This window comes from Trypanosoma theileri (genome assembly GCF_002087225.1).
Source record: "Trypanosoma theileri isolate Edinburgh chromosome Unknown TM35_Tth_87_V1, whole genome shotgun sequence".
NCBI classification, from domain to species: Eukaryota; Euglenozoa; class Kinetoplastea; order Trypanosomatida; family Trypanosomatidae; genus Trypanosoma; species Trypanosoma theileri.
In genome coordinates this window covers 12,495-13,250 of record NW_021639929.1, presented here as the reverse complement: position 1 = coordinate 13,250, position 756 = coordinate 12,495, and positions in this window count along the sequence as shown.

Below are 756 nucleotides of genomic sequence, written 5' to 3'. Positions count from 1 at the left end.
TCAAATCTTTCTTATATACCGACGTAAACATTACACCTTCATCCCATTTCGACAGAAGAGTAATTCCATCCAAAAATGGGTGGGAACGACAAAAAGGAATGCCGCGACCCGGGATCGAACCAGGGACCTTCAGATCTTCAGTCTGACGCTCTCCCAACTGAGCTATCGCGGCTGACAGTAAAACACAACTGGAACTGCCCCCATAATCTTATTGGAACTCATTTCTTCTTCACTAACAAAACACACCTGGATCCAATAATGATGCTATACTATTGCTCCTGGGTTGAGAGGCCACAAAATTTTCAATAAGAAAAACATAGATATATCCTGGCTTCCCTCAACAATATTAAATACTGGCACCTGGGAACACAACATCAACAACACCAATTAGGATTCTATATGTATATTCACTGAACACTAATTCCCATTCCATTTCACAGTAATGGCAAACATTCACTTCATTAGAGTGAAGGCGTAAACACATCATGTACAGTACACCTTACACTGTAGACTGGCAGCTGTCCCTCTTCCCTTCCTTACCCACATCGAGTATGTGCATATACACACACATGGGACCAGAACAACCCCTTATCCCTGCTATGTGTGCCGCACAAGTGTGGCTTTATTAGAGCCAACAACGCAGACACACACAAATAGCATACAGGGCATCACTGTTATTATTATAATACTACACTAGTCCATCATAAACTAAGGAATGGGAAACACAAAGAGCAAAAGGTAAACACACAGATATAA